The sequence below is a fragment of the Lepidochelys olivacea genome, assembly GCF_965140295.1.
Source record: "Lepidochelys olivacea isolate rLepOli2 genome assembly, chromosome: 3".
NCBI classification, from domain to species: Eukaryota; Metazoa; Chordata; order Testudines; family Cheloniidae; genus Lepidochelys; species Lepidochelys olivacea.
Genome location: NC_140413.1, coordinates 170922296 through 170946423, shown reverse-complemented (window position 1 = coordinate 170946423; position 24128 = coordinate 170922296). Strand labels below are relative to the sequence as shown.

Sequence of the window (24128 nt, the reverse complement as noted above, 5' to 3'; positions counted from 1 at the left end):
ATGCCTCTAAATTCCCTGTATGCCACCCGCCCTCCCCCCTTCGATCACAGTTTGCTTGCAAAGGAAATAAAGTCACCATCATTTAAAAAACATGTATTCTTTATTAATTGATTATAAAATAGGGAGATAACTCACAAGGTAGCCCGGGTAGGGTGTGGGAGGACGGAAGGAAAAGGCCACTTTAAAACTTCTTGAATGACAGCCTTCTGTTGCTTGGGCTGTCCACTGGGGTGGAGTGGTTGGGTGCCCGGAGCCTCTCCCCACCCCTCGCATTCTTGGGCGTCTGGGTGAGGAGGCTGTGAAACTTGGGGAGGACCAAGGGCGGTTAAGCAGGGGCTGCAGCAGCAGTCTGTGATCCTGCTGCCGTTCATGAACCTCCACCAGATGCCAGAGCATGTCCGTTTGATCCCGCAGTAGCCCCAGCATTGCCTCATGCCTTCTCTGATCTTCCTGCTGCCACCTCTCCTCAAGTTCACTGGCCACTTTCCTGTATTGTGTCCCTCCACACATTCTGCTGAGCTCTGTCAGTGCCGGATGACTGCATGAGCTCAGAGAACATTTCATTGTGCATGTGTTTTTTTCGTCACTTTATCTGAGAGAGCCTTTGGGATGGAGGAGGGAGGCTTGAAACATTTTCAGGTTCTGGAGGAAAAAAAGGGAGTGAAGTATTTAAAAAGATACATTTTACAGAAAAATGGCTATACAATAAAACAATGGCTATAACAATGGCCATAATAAAATCTATTGACTTGTCATTATTTAACATTATATATGCCATGGGACAGCTTTGAGTCCAACCTTATTCTGTATGGCATCCATTTTAAGTCACCGTCATTCCTGGTGCCTGGCCTCAGTAATGAGAATTCAGAGTTCCTCTAGGAGCCTGATTCTCTCTTACTTGCACAGGATTTACACAGGTGTCTTCAGTGGAGCTAAAACAGTGTTAATTAGGGGTGAGTGAGAACAAAATCAGCTCTCTGGGGATTAATATGTCAGTATCTCTCTCCCACTATCTCTGTGTTCTCTGAAAACTTAGTAGCATTTGCTGTGTAATGTGTATTATTTTCCTGTTTCTTGGGTGGGGTGGGGCGGTGGTGAGGGGCTGCCAAATTTATTGTAATATTGCAAGGGTTGTTTGCCTGCAGCAAGGACTGAGTCACCCTTTCCTGTATTTTTTCTGTGGCATATTCTATTTTGATCTATTTTTGTGCTCACTGATACTATCAAAATGAATGTGCCATTATAGTTAACCTGATGTGAGGGTTAACTACAGAGAAATCAGAGTAACAGCCATGTTAGTCTGTATTTGCAAAAAGAAAAGGAGTACTTGTGGCACCTTAGAGACTAACCAATTTATCTGAGCATAAGCTTTAGTGAGCTACAGCTCACTTCACGAAAGCTTATGCTCAAATAAATTGGTTAGTCTCTAAGGTGCCACAAGTACTCCTTTTCTTTTTACAGAGGAATAGTCAGCCTGCTTTCCCACCCTTAGGAAATACTGTTATCTAACTACAGACTGCTTAGTGTTAGAAATCTAAAGCAGTGACTATTTCAGAGAAGCAAAAGAGATGCTGAGGTCCCAAATGTGAGACATAATGTGTGACAGACCCAAAATGATGGTGACCAAAAATTATTTATGCATGAAATTTAAAATGCTGTGGGATTTTTGCAAACATCTCTTTCTATAATCTCAATTTCATGATTCTTTTTCTCTTGTAAATAACTTTTGACAATAAAAGTGAGAGGATATCCAATTTGTGTGGAATGCAAGTAGCCTGGGGTTTAAAATGAGTGGTGTCTTTCCACATGAAGGATGTTTGAGAAACATGGAGATGCTGTCATTGTGAAATTGTAGGTGGCATAGTGGAGAGAGTTGTAACTCTTCTGCGTATAGAGGAAGCCAAATGGCTGATTCAGAGCTGCAGGAACCATGCAGCTACAAAGAAGCCCAAATGATTACATTCAGTTTGGTGACATTGTACTATAAAAGGGTGCCGATGTATTGATGGCTGGAAGCTGCTGTCTTCTGTTCTCTGCTGCAAAGCTGTCTAGCTGTTTGTTTGAACTCTGGCTGCTGAAGGAAAAGTCATGCCTTAAATTTTGATTCAGCTCTTTTGCTTGAAGCATTTTCTAGAGGAAAATAATTTTAAATGGGAAAATGCTCCTACCTCATACAATTATTGATTATATAACAATATGAATTTAGGGGGAGGTTTTTCAAAGGCTCAAATGAGCTAGGCGTTCACCTTGTACCAATTTTTTTCCCACTAGCAGTTGTGGTCAGATTGTTTAAAGGTATATAGATGCCTAAAGATGCAGATAAACACCTACTGGGTTTTTTGGCACCTTCTTTTAATGATCCTAACTGCTGTTGGTGCCTTTTGAAAGTTTCCCCTGTAAACTTTTATTCTGTAGACTCTGCATTTCCCCTCCACTGTCCCCAGAAAACCCCAAACAATAAAAAAACAAACCCTAGACTCTCTGCTTGTTTCACTCTCCACTTTGCAATTGTGCTTTAGCTTTCCAATATTAGGACTATTACATAATCAGAACTTTGAGGCACACTTAACAATTTGTGCCTCAATCTTGCAATCTGATCCAAGTGGTCTTACTTCAGTAAGTGTAAATGGGGTATGGCAGGGGTGCTGTCCCATAATCACACTGCAGGGGTCTTAATAAGTAAATCCAAATTTAGCCCATATAAAGGGTTTTATATTTCCTTAATGCTCATATGTGGGGTCTTGTTGACCAGTCAGTCACCAATCCTTTAGCCTATATAGGGCATCTTTTAATGTTTAATTTATATAATTAGTTTTTATACTAATTATGGCTTTTCTTTGCATTAAGTGTCCATAGAATTCTATTCAAAATAGATTTAAAACAATGTGTGTGTGTATATAAACATCTGTGTTCTGTTCACACACATTTTTACAGGTAAAAGCCATATAGAAAAAGACCCTACAAATTGTCATCTGTTCTATTAAAAACTAATCTGACTCTATAATACTAAGTACAAATCAATAAAAAGGACTAGTTACCTCTTAAAGACCAAATGGGCTACAAATAAAACTTGACAGTCAAGAAAATATGAGAAAACCATATAAAATGAAGTTACAAAGAACAAAATTAAAGCTAAGTTTCTTCTGTTTTTAGAATAAATCTGTTTGGTTAACTTTGTTGTACTGTTCCCCTGTAAGCAGGGTAAAAGACAGTGTTTGCAGCTGGAATAAGTAAGTTTCCATGATTGATTACACTGTGTCCCTTAAAGCACACTCTGAGATTTTGCTTATGTTGTCTTTCCCCTGCCCAGCATCATATCTCTGTCAAGCTAACAAATATGCAGCATTCTGAATCAGAAGTTGTGAAAAAGACCACACTGAAGCAAACTGCTTCCTTTGAGGTTTATACTTGCCACAAACCCATCAAAAGTTTGGAAGTAGAGTGGTCAGAAAACCCAAATTTTACCCGGGAGTAAAAACAATCTCCTTTCAAGTCTTTTTGAATGAAAAATGTTGTTGTCCATGGGAATTTTAAAACAAACTTTCATTTTGAAATGACATGCCCAAATATATCTTTATCCCAAAATGAAGAAACAAAATGAAACTTGCGGGTTTGACTTAGTCATTTTTTGTTGTTACGCGTTAGGAACCAAAAATCAATTTTCTGTGTTTTGGGGGTTGGATTTCTATTATCTCTTCCCTGGCTTCCTCTCTCTTTTTTTTTTAATAATTCCTTCCTGCTTTTTTTCACTCAAAGCTGGAGAATAATCAAACAAAACATGAAAAATGGGATTTTCCACACTTTGTGCTGTCTTATACTTTTCCAGTGGAAAAAAGGACGGAAAACTTTTTTTTTTAAAAGTGAAAGAATGTGCAGGTGATGCAGCTAGATCTCTTTCAAAGTCATTATGGATTCTAGAGAATGAAGACTAAGATAACAAAGTTTTGTTACTATAATGAAGTGCTGCAGGCCATGTCCTCTTTTTTTGTTCTTTCTTTCCACATATGGCCTAAGGACATGTCTGGACTTATTCTGTCCATGTTGCTGCGGAAACATTAATGATGTCTGATGGAGGCAGTGTGCAGTGGTGTCTAGTGTGGTGGACTCTGAGCCGTCTGTAAAATAGGGGTAAAGATATTTACCCTCCTTTGTGAAGCACTTTATCTATGGATGAGAGGTAAGTAGTAGTATAGGGGCAGCTACATCATAAGTTGACTTTTAGGCCAGTGAGAAGATGTGATAAGATGAGCAAACTGACCACAGCAAACATGATGTGCACAATGACAGATCGATCAGTTAGTGTTTAATTCAGTAGGAATTTGGAAGCCAAGAGTGGTTCTGTCTGTTTTTCTACCTCACTTACATAATGTCCAGGTGTTTAATGCTGCCAGTGGCATTGCTACAGATCAATATAGTCTGTTTGACTGCAGGCAGTGCACTTCAGTTCCCTCCAAATGAGGGTAAAAAAAAATCACCGAGGTTAAACATCTAGTACATCAGAGAGGAGGTAGGAAAAAAACAATTCTTTCAAAAACCTAGAGGCTAATGAACCATCTGTGACAGGTTGGGTCACAGAATCCCCCTTGGGACTGTCACCAGATGTCCTGAGCCCATTTTCCCTGGCAGCTTGGGACTTCAGTACCTTGCCTGGTTGTGCCAGACACGCTAGCCTGCTACAAACACAGACCCAGGTCTGAACCACGTCCCTCAACAGCCGCAGGCTTAAATGAAAACAGCTTAAGAAGTGCTCCTGTCTCCAACATCCAGGTACCCAGTTCCCAATGGGATCCAAACCCCAAATAAATCCATTTTATTCTGTATGAAGCTTTTACAGGGTAAACTCCTAAATTATTCACCCTCTATAACATTGATAGAGAGATGCACAGCTGTTTGCTCCCCCAGGAATTAATACTTGCTCTGGGTTAAATAATAAGTAAAAAGTAATATTATTAAATATAAAAAGTAGGATTTAAGTGGTTCCAAGTAATGGACAGAACAAAGTAAATTACCAAGCAAAATAAAACAAAACACAAGTCTAAGTCTAATACAGTAAGAAACTAAATGCAGGTAAATCTCATGCTCAGAGATGTTCCAATAAGCTTATTTTAAGACTAGACTTCCTCCTAGTCTGGGTCCAGCAATCACTCACACCCCTGTGGTTAGTGTCCTTTGTTCCAGTTTCTTTCAGGCATCTCTTTGGGGTGGAGAGGTTCTCTCTCGAGCCAGTTGAAGACAAAATGGGGGTGGTTTCCAGGGGCTTATATAGTCTCTCTTGTGGGTGGAAGTCTCTCTCTCCCGCTGTGTAGAATCACAGCTACAAGATAGAGTTTTGGAGTCACATGGGCAAATCACATGTCCATGAATGACTCAGTACTCTACAGGCCGACGCCACTGCCCACATGTTAGCCCGAACGTCCCCAGGAAAGCTCAGATATAGATTGGCGTCTATCAAAATCCATTGTTAGCCAAGTTCTCCCAAGTACTTAGATTCATAGATATTAAGGTCAAAAGGGATTATGATCATCTAGTCTGACCTCCTGCACAATGCAGGCCACAGAATCTCACCCACCCACTCCTGCGATAAGCCTCTCACCTATGTCTGAGCGATTGAAGTCCTCAAATCGTGGTTTAAAGACTTCAAGGTGCAGAGAATCCTCCAGCAAGTGACCCGTGCCCCATGCTACAGAGGAAGGCAAAAAACCTCCAGGGCCTCTTCCAATCTGCCCTGGAGGAAAATTCCTTCCCGACCCCAAATATGGCGATCAGCTGAACCGTGAGCATATGGCAAGATTCACCAGCCAGATACTACCCAGGAAAGAATTCTCTGTAACTCAGATCCCACCCCATCTAACATCCCATCACAGGCCTTTGGGCCCATTTACCATGAATATTTAAAGATCAATTAATTGCCAAAATCATGTTATCCTATCATACCATCTCCTCCATAAACTTATCGAGTTTAATCTTGAATAACCCCTTCACACTATGTTGACCAAATCTGCCTTAGGTGCTTTCTACAGAAAACATTTTAAATACAAGCATTGGCCACAGTTGGCTCTATGGGAGCTGCGGGGGCTGTGCCTGCAGGCAGCGGCACATGGAGACCCCCTGGCTCCCTGCCCTGCCTGCCTAGGAGCTGCTGTCGGAGAGATGTGTGTGCTGGTCGCTTTGGTAGCTGCACTGCCTGAGGTAAGCGCTGTGCCCCTGCTCCCCTCCCGCACCCCAAACCTGCCCCAGCCCAGAGCTTGCACCCCGCACCCAAACTTCCTCCCAGAGTCAACCCCTCACCTCTCCCAACCCCCCTGCCCAGCCCAGAGCCCACACCCAAACTTCCTCCCAGAACCCACTCCCACTTGTGCACCCCAACCCTTTGCCCCAATCAAGGTACCTCACTTTTTCATTTACTTCCCATTACTTATAATATAGGAGGATGATAAAGGAAAAAAGAATAAAAAACGGTGGGGGGGCAGGGAGTGTGATGTTCCCCTCTGTTGTCTGGGCCAGTGATCTGCTAGGCCACTCCAATCCTTGACTCTGGGAGCCAGCCTTATCCTGCTCTGCTGTGAGAACCCCCACTCCTGGACGAAAGCTCATGCTCAAATAAATTGGTTAGTCTCTAAGGTGCCACAAGTACTCCTTTTCTTTTTGCGAATACAGACTAACACGGCTGTTACTCTGAAACCACTCCTGGACTGTTCACACACATTCTCTGGCATGTAAGCTGCTCCCAGCTACTTGCAAGTGAACAACACTAGCCAATATCTCCAATCCCAGAAACAACCCTAGGAACTTCCATCCGGCAGTGTCCAGTTATGCCCACTGGACGCTGCAAGCTTATCTAAGTTTGTCAATTTAACAAAGAAATTGATATGTACCTGGCTTGTTCTCCCAAGGGGAGTCTGACACACTGCAAACCAAATGCACTGCTTCAGGTAGAATACACAAACAGATTAACTATAAAAGGTAGATTTAAGTGATTATAAGTCAAAGCATAAGTCAGATTTGGTCAAATGAAATAAAAGCAAAAAGCATTGTAAGCTGATCTTAACACTTTCAATATCCTTAAAAACTTAAATGCTTCTCACCACAGGCTTGCTTTTCAGTCAGGCTCCCCCTTTGATCAGCATTTCAGTTGCGTGGTGGTGTTTGTAGCTGTAGGTGGAAGAGAGAGCATGGTAGAATGTCTCCCTTTTATCATGTCCTTTCTTCCCTCTTGGCTTTGCCCGTGCCCCCCTTTAGAGTCAGGTGAGCATTACCTCAGTTTCAAACTGACTAAAGGAAGGGGGTGACACCTTCGAGGGTGTAACATTCTTTTGTTGCTGCCTGAGCCAATGTCCATTGTTCCTGTGAGATGGGGCTGGGTCGTCCCAGCCATGCCCTGACGAGGTGTGAACTGCCTCTCTGTTCTTGGAGAGTTTTTGCCTGGGTTTGCTTTAAGCCACGAGGCTGAAAATGTATCCTCATAACTGTATACATGAAATTATAACCTATAACCTTACTATAACATCACTGTAACAACCATGCTCAGCACATTATGAGCCTTCCAAAGACACCCAACATGACAAACTGTGCATTGGATACCACACAATCATTTTATAAAGATGAACATGGGGGTGTAGGGTGTTCCCCTGAGGTACAGACCGACACAGGGAGATGAGAGAATGTTCTTTTTCTTGGCTGGGTCATGAGGGGGGCCCCCCCAAAAATGAAGCTGCGCACAGGGCCCCACTAACTCTAAATCCGCCATGCAGCCCAGGTCTGAGTTTGGTTAAATTACTCAAAAAAGGTGGGAACCACATAGTGCTGCTGTGTGTCCTTTGACCTTCTAAGGCAGTGGTTCTCAAACTTTTTCCTGTGGACCACCTGAAAATTGCTGAGGGTCTTGGCGGACCACTTAATGATCTTTCCAAATGTTGTTTGTACCGTTAACTAACTATTGTAAAGCGCTTTGGATAAAAGCACTATATTAAAAAAACCCTTAATAATTAGCTTTTTTGTTCTACAAATAAAAACACACAACTCATATTTTCATATCAATAGTTTTACCTTTCTAATGCAATGGATGTGCCCTCTCTCCCCCTGGCTGAGGCAGCCCCTGAGCTGAGTCTGGGAAGGAATGGGGTGGGGGTCTCTACCCAGTAGCTGCAGCCCTGGAGCTGGGGAAAGTCACCTCTTTCTCTGGCTGCTGCAGCCCTGCACATCCCAAATTTCCCCCACTCCCTCTTCTCACCCCCCTGCCTTCTCCCACGTACCCTTTATTCCCCCCCAAGGCCACCACCTCACCTTACATGTGCGGCTTCTCCAGGGTCCGGGCATCAGGTAAATTCATGGCTCCAGTAAAGTCATAGGAATTTTTAATATTAGCTTCAATGGGCCCAGGATTTAACCTATATCATATTAATATGATGATGTATCTGCAAAAAAATATGGGTTGCAGATCTACTGAAGATGAAATTATATAACACAATTACTGCATTGTATGCAATACTATGTACCATTAGCATGTTTTCTCTGGCATTAAGTTGATAAGTGGTGAGAACGGAGGAGTTCATATCACCTGCTACAAGGTTACAAATACTGCCTGACGGTGATTGGCATTTTGTTTTACAAGCTGGTGGTAAACACTCCATTGTCAATCTGCTTCCTGGCTAGCTAATTCCCACTGTTGGCAATAAAATTCATATTCAGGAATCATTGGGTCAAAATATCTCTTGATCTACATCTGGTCTGATTCTGTTGAAATCAGTAGGTTTCCACGGAGTGTAAGGCTTTGTCTGCACTCGCACTTTTGTCGGTAAAATTTTTGAAAGTGAAAAAACACCCCCATGACCGACATAAGTTTCACCCGCAAAAGTACTGGTGTGGACAGTGCTATGTCGACATAGCTACCACTCCTTGTTGCAGGTGGTTTAATTATGCCAGCAGGAGAGCTTTCCCGCGGGCATAGAGCGGCTACACAGGAGACCTTACAGTGGTACAGCTGCAGCAGTACGGTCTGTAGTGTAGACATAGCCTAAGTCAGGGCAGAATTTTGCCCATAAGCCTTGTCTACATTAGGAAAGTTACCCAAATGGTGCAGCTGAACCAGAGTACTATGCACATTATAACTACAAACTATGGACGAGGACAAACTGCATCAAAAAGACTGGTTAAAACATGCACTAATGGATTTTATGGTTGCATGGTGGAGTCCAGCCCTTGGTAAATCTGTCATCACACCTGTATTTTTTACTAGCTGGCATTTCTTCCATGGACTTGTTTGAGCACTGACTAAAGATGAATGAAGACTGAAAGGATTTTATTGTGTGTGTATCTCTAAATTTAAAAATCGTGATTCTGCTGGTTTAACTGCTAGGCTGAAGTAGGAAAACGTTTCATTTAGTGTATCTAACACTTGCTGCACTATTCCATGCAAAGTACATTTTCTTTGAATACATTCTAGCTGACAAGAAATGGGTGCCTAAAGTAAGACTCCAAAATATGCATTTAGGTACCTAAATAAGTGGCCAGAATTTTCAAAACTCTGAGCACCCAACAACTGCAAATGAAGGCAACCAAAGCTTTTGGAATTCTCAGCATTTCTGAAAATGAGGCTACATATGTAAGAGGCACTCAGTTTCTGAAATCTTGGCTTACAGAGAGATGGTGCACTTAGCCTGTGGGCAATTTGGAAAACCAAAAGTTTCCAGTGTCCACTGATTTGGAGTGATTGATCTGAGACATGTAGGGCCTGATTTTAGAGGTGCTAATAACCTATAACTGCTGTTCACTTCAGTTGTTGGAGGTATGGACGCTCAGAAATCCTGAAAATCTGTTGCTCGGTGTCTCAAATTTCATAAAAATGAAACACCCAGGCTTAGTAAATAGATTTGAAAATGTTATCCGTAGTGTCCCCTTTTTCCTATAAATAATCACAACTGCCTCTCTTTTTCCATTATTCTTAAATCCATGTCTTCTTTGTTAAACTTTCTCCAAAGGTTTGTTTCTATTCCAAAAATGGAATTTAGCCTTCTCTTTTGTTCTTTAAAAATCTTTCATGGTTTAAATTCTAGACATTTTCAGCAGTTGGTGAATAGGTCTGATAAATTCATGGGAAGAGTTGATGGTTCACTGTGCCAGACAAGCTGGCTCTCATGAGATCAGGTAATTAAAACAATCTAGAAATTTCCAAAGAGGACCAGATTGGGTGTCTCCTGCAAAGGAAGGACAGAGAGGAGAGCTGAAGCAGGAAGTTTATACTCTGACTGGCCCTGCAGGGAAAGGGGAGCAGGGAGTTCTAGGAAGCTGCCAAAAAGGCTGAGGAACCACTGAAGAGAGGCCAGTCAGCAGCAGACTGGTGAGAGGCTGCTTAAGAAGCTGGACCTCCAGGAGGAGAGGATCATAGGACCTGTGTCTGTGAAATAGCCCTCAGGAGGCAGGTCAGGGAAGCAGTAGGAGCTCAGGAGAGAGTGATTCCAACCATTTCATGCAGGGATTCTGACCTGGAACCCACAGCAGTGAGTTGGCAGGACTGGGTTCCCCCACCACATCCTCAGGGAATAGGAAAATCTCCGTGAGGAAGAGGGGGCAAGGACTACTGGAGACCAGGGCAGGACAGGGGCTGACAACTCAGTACAGGGTCATGGGATTTTTGGCCTGTGTGACTCTTTATTACCCTTGAAGGGGTGAGATTATGAACAACCAGGCTGGAGGGCTAAAGTCATGAGAAGAGACCCACTGTCACAGCACCAATCAGCTGTCTGCCTCAGTTTCCGATGCCACAGTCTTGAATGCCATGCTCTGCTGTGAGGAGAGGCGCTGGCTGGTGAGTTGACTTAGTTATATTTTCAGATGCTTGTGTGTTAATAACATATTTCTAAGCAATTGTATTTGTTGGTATAAGGCCACAATCCTGCAAAAAATGTGCTTGATTTACTACCATAAGTAGCCCCTTTAATTTCAATGGGAGTAGTAAAATTAAACATTCATGCAAGTGTTTGCAGGACTGAGGCCTTAATCATTAAGTATTGTACTTCAGTGTAATTTGTGTTGAGTGGTAGCTTGGCAAATAATTCATAACAAACACTTCAATTCACTTCACTACTTTTCTTTGTGGCATGTTAAAGAGATCATAATTATCTCAAGTTCGATTGTTCAAAATTTTCAGTTTTTTAAAAAAAGCCCTCTATAGCTTGCTATTTGAAACTTGAGCTATATTGCTCAGTTGTGCTTGGTCCCCAAATCATAAGGCATTGTTTCTGTTTCCTTATTGAATAAGCTAAACTCTAAGTAGCTTTCCAGGTGTGAATGCTCCTAAAATGAATTTTAAATTACACACACAAAAGATGGTTTTATGTATGATCTTAAAATCATGAGTAAAACCCACACTGGAAGGAACACAAAATGGGCAGAAAAATAGTCATTTTCTTCCAAATATGCATGGACATTTTTCTACTGCTTAACCTGTTCTAGTTAGAACAATCAGAAAAAAGACAGATACTTCTGCCTCATTCTTTATTGTATGTACATAGGAAGCAAATCAGAGTAAAGCTGGCAGATTTTTCAGGGTATAAAAGAAATCTACAGTGATGTGCATTTATTCAGTAACATTTTTAAAACATACACTGACTCTTTAGGTATCTGGGCATTAAATATTAAATCTTTGAAGTTCCCATCGCTGCTGCCCAGAACATAGCATATTAATGGAGAGTAAAATCACTTTCAAAGCCAATGGGATCTTGTGAATATTAACTACAAAGATGGTTGCTATCCTTGCCGTAGCCTGAGAGTTTGACATCCATCAGCCTTGATGGAACAGCACTAATGAAGGAAATTAATAAAACTATTAAAACTTTGTCAAGGGGGAATGACTTAAGCTGTGAATCCGGAAAGAAACTTGTTCAAACACATGAATTTTAATCCTCCACGAGCTGTACAAAGTTGTTATGATTTACACATACCTTACAACAGTCAAATACTTTTGTTCTTTGAAAGGCTTTATATTAGAAGCCGAAAATCTGTAGAGACAAGCTGGTAATTAGTTTGATTAGTAACCCCACAATATCAATGCAGTTTTCTGCCTAGTACTAACCTTTGAACTTGACACCCTGTTCCATTTTCACTGCGTAAAAAACACAGCTCTTCCTATAAAGATTTGTCTGAAAGGAATGAAAGTACTATTTTTTTTTCTTGTCAGAGCCTTGAATGATTCAAACTCCAGACATTTAAGAAAATGTTTAAATGCCTTAGGAATGAGTCATAATGTAATTTGGGATCGGTCTGTTGGCATTACAAAGTATCCATTGTAGAGAGAGGATTTCCTGATCTTGAAAATGCTACTGAACCATTTACTTATGACAAGCAATTTTTCTGCATAATCACGGCCATCCAAAATATATGTATTTTAGCTTTGCTCTAGAGAAACTGCTTCTACGCTTGTGAAGTATTCTCAGGAGAATTTATTCTGTATTCCATCAACTATAACCTCCCATTGTCAGACATCTTGGTAAAGAGAAATGAGCAACAAATATGCTGGCTGCGCAGTCTATTCAAGGCAGATTTCAGCGGGAACCATTTGCTTAGAGGAGCATTATTCTTACCTGTTTGAATTTCTGATTTCATAGTGCAAAGCTTTCTCCTCCAGTAAGGCTTATTTATATATTGAAATGTGGATTTTTATCTGTCAAACTGCATTGCCAAGATTGTTTGGCAGGATAACTGGTCACTAAAGAATGACATTTGGAAGTATTTCCAGACAATAATCCACATTAAATTTAGGTTGAGAATACATTGGGGTTCAGAGGAGCGAATAAAAGGGATTACCTGAGCATTGTTGGTATTAAAAAAAAACAATAAAAGGCCAGAAAATTCAAAGTTAAAGTAATATTTCTTTGATTATCGGAGCTTGATTATCTGAGCTTCCAAGAAAGCTCAAAAGATCATCATAGCTTGATGCACCCATCTGGCATTCCTGTTTTTACATTTAACAAGTTTTAAATTTTATTATGAAGTTCAGAAATTTGGTCTCTGTAAAACATTAGAATTTGGATGACTCCAGTAAACTTAATTTGAATTTTCTCACTTTTTTTTTAGGGGTGGGGGAGGAGAAGAGTGTAGAATTAACTAATGATGGAGAACACTTTAAAACATTGTATTATTTACAGCTTGTCTGGTTTTCAGTTTTGATGGAAAAACTTCTCGTGACAATTGTTTTGTCACGGTACCAAGATGTTAGAGGGAAATGGGGACTACAGTGATAGAACAACAAAGAAATGAAGATTTCACACCCCAGCTATTGATAAGTGAGTTCTTGCCAGACAGGATGCTATCAAACTAAGTTTTCTTTAAATCTTCGAGGCTCTTCCCTTTCTCTGGAGGTGATAGATTGGATCACCTTTTTAACAGCCCAAAACTGCCTTATTTCAGTGTGACTGGTGAAGACGTGACTGTTTGCTTCCCAGCTTATGGTTGCCTCTGCTGCTTAGCCAAAGGCCTTAGCCTAAGAACAAGGCCTTAGACCAGTGGTTGTCACGCCGGCCAGTTTGTTTACCTACCACGTCCTCAGGTTCAGCCAATCGTGGCTCCCACTGGCCTCTCCAGGCCAATGGGGGCTGCAGAAAGGAGCGTGGGCCAGGGTATGTGCTGGCCGCCCTTCCCGCAGCCCCCATTGGCCTGGAGTGGGGGACTGTGGCCAGTGGGAGCCTTGATTGTTTACCTGCTGTGTCTGCAGGTTTGGCCAGGGGCTTTCCCTGAACAAGCGGTGGACTGCAGTTGAGAACCACTGCCTTAGACTATCCTAGTGAGAGAAGGCCTATAAACAGGCATGGTGATTTTGATTCTTGTTTTGTACCTCTATAGCTAGCTAAGTGATAAGAATACACCTAAATTCTTAAAGTATAGGCCTTTACAGACAGGCCTGAATATCTATATTCTAACAGTGTTCTCCACAAGAAAAATGGCTAGAGACTCTTTCAAAAGGAAAGCTAAGGTTGTCTCAGTCATTTAGCATTCTACCTAAAGCGCATTAGAACTTATGTGCCTGTTCTCACATTACTACCTAAACGTTAGAATGCATAAAAGTAGAGCTTACCTATTATGATAAGATGATCCCCAAGGTATGGCAAAATTTACAAACTTTTTGGACATTTAGACACTAAAAATAGGTATCAAGAATAAACTTTGACTTCTAATGTTGTGGAAGAATTCTGACTCCACCATAGATTGCACGCCAACTCTGGGGATGCTTGTGCATTTTAGTGTGAGAGCCAAATTTTTGGCTTATAATGGAAACTGAATTGCTATTCCATTCTCACGTGCCAATAGAATCAGACCTCATCTCCATAAATACAGCCAAGCTGGTTGAATAGTGTCGTGTTTGTTGAACCAAAAACATATTGAATATTGGCCTTTGAGGTTCACAAATCACTTGCTAGCCAATAACAGACTGCAAACATTTAGTGTAGCTAAACTTTTGTTGAATTGTTTGGACTAACATTCAGACTATCCATGGCTGACAAACTAGTCACTTTGGCTTTTCCACATTAAGCCTTTATTCATGCCAGGGTGGGGCATGGGCAGCCTTGTCTAGGGGTTAGCTTTGGGTATGAGGGTCTGGGGCCCAGGAGCCAATTACCAAGAACACCAGGAGGTCAGAACTGAGAGACGAAACCAGTGGGCAGGTATCAAGAGTCAGTGACTAGGAATTTGGCTCAGCCAGGATACCAGGAGGTCAGGATCTTGTGACAGAACAGGAGGCTAGGAACCAGAATGCAGTTACCCAACAGTCAGGTCAAGTCAGGATACCAGGAGGTCAGGATCAGAAGGCAGGAACAGGTAAAAACCAGGCAAGTGGTCCATGGCAGGGTTGAACCCACTTGTATGGATAACTTCCTGTTTCCTCCACTGGCATAAATTGTGGCTGCAGTCCAGTCAGGAACTGTAGAGCTCTTCCAATCAGAGCACAGGGTGGCACTTGTGCCCCAGTTGTGTTTCTTAAATGCTGCTCCCAGCTGCCCTCTTTGAGCTACTGGGTGGTGGATTGGAGTGTGATGACTCCCAGAACCCCCCCGAGCCTGACAATTCATGACTTGTGGTTGCTCACATGTTTTGTGACCATTTCATGTATGCAACACTTTGTCTGTCACAGAGTCTACACAAACTGAGTTCAGACTTAGAGAATATATTCATGAATAATCTGCACTTCTCATTATAGGTCTGTTCCAAAGCTCAGTGGAGTCTTTCCACTGATGTGAGTGGCACTGGAATCAGCTCTAGCATATACCACTCAGTGACTATGATCAGAGTTATGCATAACTGAATTCTTACTTTTTTTTGCCATGAAAATGTAAAAAAGGAACTTTAATGAAAATTCAAGAGTTTTAATGAAGGCATAACATTTTTTCCTCCTCAATTGCAAGGAAGGAAATAAAGTAAAAATGGTTGGAGAGGAAGAACTTTTTACATGTTTGTTCGTGGCAACAATTTGTTCATCACATTCATCCATGAAAACAGGTAATCCATGAATATCACTTGTGTTATTCTGTGTTAAAGAAAATTTTTTTCAAGGCAAAGCCATAACATGTTTTGCTTTTCTTTTAAACCAATGAAAACTTGACGACAGCAAATCACTTTCTTTTTCAAATAATTCTAGTTATGCGTCCCTTTAAAGGTGTGTGGGGAGCGAGAGCAACTCTTGCTAAAATTTTCATCCAAGAGCTAAAGTAAGAAGAAACTTCTGAACTTGATAAGTTTAGTGATGTTCTAAATTTACATCAGCTATGTACTATTACCATAATCTTTACTCAAAACTCCTGAGAACACTGGGAATTATGGGTATAGAATAATCTTGTTTTCATTTAACTAAATGACATGGAGTTTGAACACAACCTGAAGCAGTTATGTTAAATGTTAATCATGACTTTGCAGTCAGTATCAACATGGACAAGTCATGTTCAACAATCTCAGCTGGTATTGAGTAAACCTTGGTATTAATAGTGTTTACTGATATGATGTGGATCCGTTTATTTAGCTACACAGACTGCAAAGTTCTGGTCACATTTAATACAACTTCTCAAGGTCATGTTCTAACACGATAGGATTGTCTAATAAGGAAAAGCCCAATATGGTGAGGTAACCAATAGCCTATAAACTCTAAATTCTCACACAGCTTTTGTGTGTCTTATGGTATGTCTCCCACATGGGAGAAAACAACAGGTTCCAAATTCACAGATCAAAGATAAGGCAACAATTAACTGCCACCTTTTAAAATACTTTTCATTTGCCCACTCAACCAAATTTTTAGAACTTGGTTTAATTTTTTTTCATTTACTGTACAAGAGGGAGAATCTGAACTCATACAAGTTTCTCTTACACAAATCTTTGTCCCTTCTCAAATAAATTGGTTAGTCTCTAAGGTGCCACAAGTACTCCTTTTCTTTTTGCGAAGACAGACTAACATGGCTGTTACTCTGAAATTTGTCCCTTCTGTTATATTTTGTCCAAATACCATCTTCCGTGCCAGAATGGAAAAAAGGGATCTGTGGTTTGGAATAGGAAAATGAGGACACTCTCAAGGATCAGAAGATGATGGTATATGAAAGAAGCAAACTGATAGAAGCGGGGCATGAGCTAGCCTTCAAAAGTGGGACTGACCTGCATGTCCTCATCAGTGACAGCTGTCCTTTTTTGGAAAACCTGGCCCCAAAATGGCAGTATTTTCAATTGCACATAGAAATCAATGGGGTTTTTGGATCAGACTCAATCACAACGGATTTTGGAAGGTTAAGCTTACATTGCTGAACCTCTCCATATTGGGCTATATTGTGCCATAGATCTTTCAGTGGAACTCCCTATTGGAATCAGTGGGTAGTTCTGATAAGAAATTGATGATGAAATGTAGGACTGGAAGGGACCTGGATAGGTCATCTAGTCCAGTACCCTGCACTAAAGCAGGATTGAGTATTATCTAGACCATCCCTGACAGAAGTTTATTTAACCTGTTCTTAAAAAACCTCCCAATGATGGAGATTTTACAACCGCCTTAGGTAACTTGTTCCAATGTTTCACTACCCTTAAATTTAGTATTTTTTCCTAATGTCTTACTTAAATCTCCCTTGATGTAATTTAAGACCATTACTACTAATCCTGTCCTCAGTGATTGAGAACAATTTATCACCCTCCTCTTTATAAGAATCTTTACACACTTGAAGGCTATCATCATGTCCACCCTCAGTCTTCTCTAGACTAAACACACCCAATTTTTTTTCCACTCTTTCCTCATAGGTCATGTTTTCTAGACCTTTAATCATTTTTGTTGTCCTCCTCTGGACTTTCTCCAATTTATCTACATCTTTTCCAGAGAGTGGTGCCCAGATCTGGACACAATGTTCCAGCTGAGGCCTTACCAGTGCTGAGTAGAGTGCAAGAACTACTTCTTGTCTTGCTTAGAACACTTCTGCTAATACACTACAGAATGACGTGTGCTGCTTTCCTCCCACCCCAAACCGTGTTCCACTGCTAACTCATATTTAGTTTGATCCACTATAACTACTAGATCTGTTTTTGCAAAACTCCTTTCTAGGCAGTCATTTTGTATTTGTGCAATTGATTATTTTTTAAGTGTAGTACTATGAATTTGCATAATGATGGTACATTATAAGTCACTGTATGTGTAGCTAAAATAGAGCACTACAACATTTTACACATTAATTCAGCTAATACAGAGATCTGAATGAACAATCAGTTCTTGGGGCAGCTTGTGAATTTCTCATACATTTTGGGGCAATCTTGAGGTCCAGAAATAGCATTGATCCATACATTAAATGTTCAGATTTGAAACAGTTACAATATTTAATCCTTTCAGGACATTATGTATGAGAGGAAACAAAATAACTCATTTTTTATAAACATGGGAGGGCAGGTTACAGCATTTTATAGCATATAACTTATGCAACACAAATGCCTTTCACTCAGAAACATTCCAAATGTGGTGATGTTCAACAAGCCTTCCTAAAAAAATACTGCAGTAGATATTGGTCAAATATATTACTGAACACATACTGTGCTTTGTGCTTGTGAAAGTCAGAACAACAGTATTAGCTTTCAGATCAAATTTTATACAACTTGTATTTCCTGATTATATTTATGTTGGTGAAGCTGTTGTGACAAAGCTCTGTCCTTGCCTCTGTGGGTCCCACATTTCCTGGCAGATTTCACTAGCCTCAGAGGCTCACTGTGACCCTCCATATAACCCTTCTCTCTCTAGAGACAAGAGTCACAATCTACTGGGCCATTTTCATCATAAGCCAGTAAGGGAGATGAGGAGAAGTTATCCTTCCTTGCACAGTCTCTGTTGTCTCCCAATCTCAGTGATTAATCAGGGAATAAAGGTGGGGGAGCCCAGGCCCACCCTCTACTCCAGGCTCCAGCCCAGGGACCCTAATAGTATAGTATACTATAGTAGCTGACCTTTTAGAAACAGGACATGTACAATTCCCTGGGCTACTTCCCCCACAGCAGCCCTCATTCCTCAAGCTCCACTTCTCCCTTACCTCAGGGCCTCCTTCCTTGTGCCTGATGTGGTGCATACTACTCAGTCTCTCCAACAGCACAACTTCCTCCCACAGCTCCTGACATCCACACCCACCTGACTGGCTGGGAGGCTTTTAACTAGTTTCAGCCAGCCCCTATTGGCTTCAGGTGTCCCAATCAATCTAGCATTCTCCCTGCCTTCTGGAAAGTTCTTAATTGGCCCCAGGTGTCTTAATTGATCTGGAGCAGCTGCCATTTCACTTATCCTGGTACCAGGGATTTGTTTAGCCTGGAGCTAATATATCTATCTCCCACTACTTTTCTATAGCCATCTGGCCTTGCCCCGTCACACTGTTTAAACTCTGTTTAGTCTGTTTATCCCTCACAGTATAAAAGACATAGGCACCAGAGTATTGTATGTCCATTGAGAACAGACTCTTCCTTTGTACAAAGTTCTGCTTTACTTGTTTTTGATTTTTTTTTGTTTACCTTTTGTCTTGTGAACGTTCCCTTATTTGGTTAAACTTTTCCTTCCTAGATTTTTTTTTTTAATTTTGCCCATTGTTTTATTAAAATTTCCTGTTCGGATACAATACTTGTTTTGCAGACTTTCCCTTTCTATTTGTGTCTTATCAATTGCTGATCCTTGTTTTAGTGTTTCAGCAGGGAGTTGGCTATAGTTGTCTTGTTTAATGTTTTTGGGTTAAATTTTTGCTTTTTTAATTCTCTTATACACCGAGCAGTACATAAGCGTGTGTTACCTGGGCTTGAGTAAATGAACGTTTCAAAGAACAATGACTGTTGTATAATTAGAGACAAGGTAGGAGAGGTAATATCTTTTATTGGATTTACTTCTATTAGTGAAAGAGACAAGCTTTTGGGCTACACAGGGATCTTTTTCAGGTCTGGGAAAGGTATTCATTTCAATTCAATATTAGTTTGTAATATTGATCTTTATATCTCAATTTGCTTCGTCATTATTAGCTGCTTGTTTTGCTAATGATAAAAATGTGGATAACTTGCATAATCAGGATGACTTAGAAAAGGAAGGAGAAAGATAATGGATCAGTTGTTGTATATACAAATTTCAAATAACTAAGTACAACACTGGAAATACTATTTCCGTTTAAAACAATATACTTGTATTAATGCTATCAAGGTAATTGACAGATGTAGATCAGTATCCTTAATTCTTTCGGTATGCATTGACCCTTGTATTTTAGACGGCTTTATTTTATTGTTGGGTTCAGATTAACTGCTGTGTCGACAAACCTGACCTGACATCCTTAGTTCTTCCAGACTGCAGTGAGTCTTCCTCATTAGATAGTAGTACTGTACTGATGAGTACAGACAGGCTTCTGAAATATGTGGACAAACATCTTGCACCCTGCAAGAATACACTTCCTCTTCCACACCAGTCTTATATTCATGAGTTCTTTATGCACTGGGTTGACAATGGCAAAGTCTTCCAGTTAGGATAAAACAGAAATGCTACTAATGAACATGCTGCTATGAATGATTGTATTTCCATATTAATTGTTATAAAATAATAGACTTCTGGTCCTTGGAATTGCTCCTGTGAGGACATGAGTTCTGTATTGTATCCCTTAGGATTTGATTAATCATGACACATGCTTAGAGCTGCACATCCTGCATGCCATTCAAAAACGCTTTTTATTTAGGGAGAAAAAATTAAATATAGCTCAACAAGGGTATGCTTCCTGAAGAAGCAGTATTGAGACATTTATGGAAAAGTCCTCTCAAATTTAATAGGGATGAAACCAATAAGATTCTATATAAATTGTGTATAGAATGTAATAGTGCATGAGAGCCTGTAGAAAGCATTATAGAATCATGCTATCAAGTGTGAAAGCAGAGAGAATTCCATGGGTTTGTTCAGAAAGGCTCAGGTTTTTTATTCAATTCTGTAAGAGGTGCAGACAATGCACCACTTGTTGCATTGCGTTTTGTGTTGAGTAGCAGCACACATACTGGATTGACGTTGAGAGGCTAAATTAACCTCTTGAAAAATGTTTTCTTTTATTAAATTGTTATATAGATTATTGTAGCAAGAAGTGCTGCTTGATTTCTCTAAGCGTCTATCTTTCCTTGCATAGTAAGATGTATATCAAACTGCCTGGGAAGGACTGTAGTGAATGAGAAAGGCATGGTAATTCTGAAAATGTGAGATCCTTGCTTCCATGAAGAAGTCGCACCAGAAAAGATTCTCTGATGGTGCATGCAGCTTTTGTAAAGACTGAAGGGGAAGGTTCATGTCTTGTTCCATTCATGTTATCAGATGACAAACTGCAAAAGATGTGAGAGAGATACAAGCAGTAAAGTAGACACCTTGCTCAAATTTCACCTGCCCTCAAGGTTCTGTACCATATTGCCAAAGAAACAATATCTTATAGAGTTCAGCAGTATGTGCTTTCTCTGACAGCTCTGCAATCTGACCTGAACATAGTCTGTCCAGATCAAGGATGTGATACATTGTGGGGGAACATGGGTCAGTGATACTTAATGAAGACTTGGGAGTTGCGTTTATTAGGAGAGAAGGAACTGGATTAACTGTGTGAGCGCTGGCTTTAGACTGAGCCTGCTTGGGGTATTGGAGACATCCAGCTGATGTGATATTCTATGGAAAAGGAATCCTCCTCTTCCCAAACCATGGAGTGTCCATGCAGTCTCTTTGAGTTGCTAGCTTTCCTTATTCTTTCTTTTTTTGTTGTTGTTGCTATTTCAGTCCATGGGCTTTTATAATGGTTGCTGTTTGTTCACTCCCCCTGAGTTTTGGCTAGTGGATGCATACAATTATTAACGCATTGGGCATACCATGCCCCTCTCCAATTCAATGTCTGCAGCACGTAGTGGCTGCAGTCCCACTGTGTGGCCTCTTTGCTTTATGTGGCCTCTTCTCCCTCTCCCCCACCCAGTTTAGAGTCCTGATGGCTTTGCTGAATTCCAGGGAATATATACAGAGGGAAGACCGGATTTGTGAAGGTGGGTATATAATTTTTCTGAATGGTTGTTATATGCTTGATCCAGAGCTTTTTGAAGTCCAGGATGGTCTTTCCGTTGACCTCAATGCACTTTGATCCAGACCCTGCATTTTTTACCTTATGCCATAAATTACAATATTTAACATTCAACCATAAACTAAAATAAGACTAGACTTTTCTGAGGGGAAAAGACTCTCAGATTTCTGTGCAATTGAACTACACTGTAGAATTTAGGGGAAACTAATGTGAACTACGTTAGGTAAGAGGGGTTTTAACTAAAGAGTACTCACGAAAAGAAAGGGATTTCCCTCCCCTTCCCCTCCCCCCCATTTGAATGAGTATTTTATTTGAAACAATGCATGACCTTTTTAATGAAAAAAATCAACCAAACACTTCTATTTTTAGTCATACTGGAATATTTTGATAAGGTGCCATTTATGATAACAGTTCATAGCAAGATAAGCACGTCAAACATGGTTTGATGTCTGTTTCTCAAATGTTCCAAGCTGCTGTAAAATGTAAAATCAGCTTGGTGCACTGGACAATACCAGTCATGAGACCTGTGGGTTTTTTGGTTTTTGAAGCTCATGAAAATAAATTACTGTAGATAGAAAGCATTTTTTATAGAATGCTAATGACTGCAGCACACAACAAAATGTTTGTAATTGGAGAGGTTTCTGGCCAGATTTTTAGCAGTACAATGTACCAATTAATCCACATATGATAGCAGTGGTTAATTACCAGTTCTACACTGACTTCTGTATTTGTTTTCTGATCCAAAGACACGTACAAATACAGCTTGGTTAACTTTTTTGTTGTATACTGGAAGCAACTGTGTTCTCAATACATAGTCAGCTACTGCCCTCACATTTTGCTCTCTGACTTGAGTGGAAATTGACTATGCATGTCTGAAAGCAGCGTCTGGCTTGTTGGGCCTGGTCTACTGCCCAATAAAGTCAGTGGGAATCTTTCCTTTGACTTCAAAGGACCATGGATCAGGCCCATGTCCCTAAATGAAGAGAGTGGAAATGACCCGTAGATTCTGCCCTTGACTGTAATGTCAGTAGGCACTCCTTGGAAAGACTAAGGGACAGCTTAAATTACTAAATTGTAATGTAAATCTACACAGCTGCAAATGTACTCATTAATTAAAGATCCTTCTGAAACGATGCTGATGGGCTCTTAAATGAAGCCTTGCTACTATGGAGCCCTCACTGGAATGTACAATACAGCATCTGGGGCATTGGAGCAGGTGCCCCTCCTTATATTCTTCATCTAAAAGATGGGACTGTGGAACTTCAGAATTAATATCCATGCATTTATTTAATTTTCTGAATATGGCAGTGCCCCAGTAGTAATGACCACCACTACTGAGGGGATAATGCTTTCTGACACTTGATGGCAGAATTATGTGTTTAATGTTTGTTTATAATGTGTAGTGACCTGAGTTGTAGGATTTCGGTGCTTCTAGAAAAGTGAGAATTTATAGAGGCAAGGACTTCTAAAAATCTGTCTACAGTGAATCCTAGCCACCGACAATCTTGTCACAAGATTCTGATCACTGGATTCTGCCTTAAACTAACCTGTCAGCATGAAACACATTTTCCATATCTGAACTGGAGCTAGAAAACTGCTCTGGGGTATTTCTATGGAGGAGGAAACCAATGCAAAGGAAAATGTTGTAGATCTGTACCTACTCACGTTTTGAACACACACTCTGTACACACATTCTGGTATCACTAGTTTCTAAAATGTGTTTGACTTTCTCACCCAAAATACAACTTACAAATGTATGTATAAAGACTGAATACGTCTATAGTACAATCAAAAATCATGTACGCATAGTATATAGAGCTTGTCCTGATAACAGGGACAGGGTTTAAATCTAGATGCCAAGTTGAAGGATGTTTGGATCCAGGATTTTGGACCATTTTAGACCATGTTGGTAATGGGGCCAGATATGAAATCTGGATTTTTATCATGGCTTGGATTCTGGCCCCTATCACTTTCAGAGATGTTTAGATCGAGGGTATGGGTTTGGGACTTGCCTTAGTAGCGTGTAGAAACTCTTCTAATGGCTTTTAAAAATGTTTATTTTCATTAAGTTACTAAGGGAAAAATCCTGGTCCCGTTGAAATCACTGGCAAAACTCACACAATTAATCTTAAAAAGTCTTGGCCAGTTATTCAGCTGATATAACTCCACTGAGTTCAATTCAGGCCTGTTAACTGTTTGTTAATAATACACTTCCTCTAGAAGTTCCAGCCGAGATCAGGGCTCCATGATGCTTGACACAGTACAATGGTGAGAGACAGTCCCTGTCCCAAAGATCATACAATGTATATAAACAAGACTGACAATGAAGGGGTAGGAGAGGAAACAGAGGTTGCAAGGATATCCGCAATATCACACAATTTTGGCTTTATTTTTGATATGCTGCACTGCAAAGATAATACAGTTTGGCATTTAGGCAATTCATATAGTGACCTTTTTTCACTGTGGTGCTGGTATGTTTTAAAATAGTCTAAATAAATTTTGATACCCCCATGACATTATTGACATGAACTGTGACCGTATAGATCATTGTTGAAACAAAAGTCCTATAGTTGTACCAAATCT

The 24128-nt window shown here is 40.5% G+C and overlaps 1 long non-coding RNA gene across 1 annotated transcript; it reads right to left on the bottom strand.

Annotated features, from left to right (window-relative positions):
- Positions 1-126: 126 nt before the first annotated feature.
- Positions 127-12152, bottom strand: LOC311517474. Its single transcript, XR_014710710.1, has 4 exons — positions 12071-12152; positions 8284-8414; positions 7086-7152; positions 127-642 (listed from the first exon to the last, which is right to left on the bottom strand). It is a non-coding gene; the product is annotated as an uncharacterized lncRNA (long non-coding RNA).
- Positions 12153-24128: the final 11976 nt, after the last annotated feature.